Source organism: Gavialis gangeticus, unplaced genomic scaffold (assembly GCF_001723915.1).
Source record: "Gavialis gangeticus isolate Ggan-Ray unplaced genomic scaffold, GavGan_comp1, whole genome shotgun sequence".
Lineage (NCBI taxonomy): Eukaryota > Metazoa > Chordata > Crocodylia > Gavialidae > Gavialis > Gavialis gangeticus.
This window is the reverse complement of record NW_017729025.1, coordinates 127,401,531-127,403,873: the sequence shown is the minus strand read 5'-3', so window position 1 is coordinate 127,403,873 and position 2,343 is coordinate 127,401,531. Positions and strand designations below refer to the sequence as shown.

Here is a 2,343-nt window from a genome sequence, read left to right as displayed (position 1 = left end):
CCCCCCCCCACATGCTCCCAAGGGATGCTCCATCCGCCCCACCATCTCAGTGTTCATGAGCCACGCCTGGAACTTCAAGGTATGTAGAAAAAACATATAAAGCTGTGTCTATGGCCAGGTCACCGCTTCTCCGAATCAGAATTGAATCTTCAGATTCAGATCTGACTGACTCAAATCAGGACAGTGATCCAAATCAGCAAATTGAATCACTGTCCCCTGAATTGGGCCAAATCTGAATCTGAATCACATACTGACCGCTTCACACACCCCTTATAGCAGCTATAATGGTTCAGGTGTCCAAGACGAATAAAGAAAGGTCATTCACAAAAGTAAATGCCCCTACATATACACATATGTACTTTGTAGCCCTCAGCAACTGATGGGTTTTAGGAACCTTTCAGAAACATAAAGCCTACTGGGCCTATACAAATATCCCCAAACTTACAGAGTCAAACATCTGAACCCAAATTAGAAAGGCCTGTGGGATTTTCACGCACACACAGTTCTTCTGGTGACTGTTCAGGGGCAACATGCTCAAAGAGCCAATGGCATCTACCTTTGTCACAGTAGCCCATGAATATTTCCATTTGTGAGACATCAGCTAGCAGTTCAAGAGTGAGTTGAGAAGTTCTAAGCCAAACATCCCACCCAGTAAGGCATGAACAGAGAACTGAGGCTTGGAAAATAGAGAACAGACATGGAAAACAGAACCCCAGCACTATGCTGGAAGAAGCAGCACATTAGTCTGACCAGGCTCCCCAGCATCTGTGTAGATCGAGTACTTCAGCAGGGCTTGTTGATGCTTTTATCTAATAGCTGATTCAAACAATAAAGGCATCAAAAAGCCCTGCTGAAGCATGTGATCTATATAGATGGTGGGCAAGTGGGGTCAAACTAACACTAACTAATGCTCTTCTTGGCATGTGCTGTGCTTGTTCGGAGGCAATCCAAGCTTAAAGTGAGTTTTGGGGGTGGGGGGAAGGGGTTCACATCTGTAAGCAGCCTGTGATACTACCTGCCTTGTGTTTTGCAACCTCCCCTGCCACAGTCCAGGCAGCACTATGGAGGAAACTTTCTGACTTGACTAAGGAATGGACAAAAGCCTGAACTGATAGAAAGAGGAGAAAGAAGAGGTTTGGACAAGGGCTCTGAGGGATAGACTGTGGCTAGAACTAGTGAAACAGACAGTGAAGATGCGAAGCTAGAACCTGAGATGAGATTAGGAGGAACCTGAGACAAAGACGTGGAGGGGGAGGACATGTACAAAGACCACAGAAATCAGATGAAGTGACTGTGCTGATTTCCCAAAGATTTTCTCCCTGTTAGGTGTGCATGTATCATATGATCTCCTATGGTAGAATATGTTCTTTTAATTTGCATTTGCAGTTTTTTAGCAACCTCCCACTTAAATTAGACATAATGCCTCACTTCCCCAACATGCCCTAAGAGCACAAACTGTTTAGCTGAGCACTTCAAAGTTAGGAAATATTGTCTAGGCAGCCTTACTTATGACTAGTTGATGAAGAGGTAGGCTTTAGAGAAGCATAGGTGCTGCAGTACTTGTGATCAGGCTACAAATATAAGGATTTGCTCCCCCATGCAGTATGGCAGATTCCTCTAGTAAAGAAGGCAAGAAAACTCTACCATTCCCCTTTTCTTCTGTACTCTTTCATATAGTTTTATTCACATTTTTGCCAATGGTCCCATTAGCTGATTCACTTCCAAAGACCTATCCCTTCCATTTTCCTCAAAAATGTATTGGGGCACTTGTCTTAAGTCTCCTGACAAATTATAGCAAACCCTTTTAACGGTTATTTCCAGTCCCAGTAACCAAATTTTGTCAAATAAATTGTACAAATGACTTGCTGAATGAAATCTGAAGCCTATGCAATATTTTAAGTTAAAGGAACGCAAAAAATGTGGGCGCATCTACACATGTGCACTTACTGTGCAGTAACTCGAGAGCTAGAAGCAGCGGGGAGAGGGAGGACGCAGGCACACAGGTGTCTTACACCCGTGTGCCCCCTTACCAGACCCGGAGCGGAGGCGAGAGCAGCAACAGCAGCAGAGGAACGGAGCAGCAGCAGGGGCAGCAGCAGCTGATCCCCCTAAAGTAAGTGGGGTGGAGGGACCGACGCAGCTGAGCTGGATCCGGAGGGGAAGCCCATCGGATCCCTCTTAGCTGAGCCGGTAGGGAGCCGTGCTCCCGAGCTGTGCAAACAGGCGTGGTCTGTAAGAGCGCGCCGGCATTCGCGCCGGAGGGTGAGCAGAAGGGCCCCAGAGGCTGACTCCTGCTAGCGTGGGGCAGAGGAACCGAACTCAGCTAGAAACTCAGCAACTCCT

General features: G+C 46.7%; 1 protein-coding gene across 1 annotated transcript in view; it reads right to left on the bottom strand.

Annotated features, from left to right (window-relative positions):
• Positions 1-2,343, bottom strand: part of KIAA1549L (KIAA1549 like) — a 360,085-nt gene that overhangs the window by 95,240 nt on the left and 262,502 nt on the right. The gene's annotated exons all lie outside the window — the stretch shown is intronic.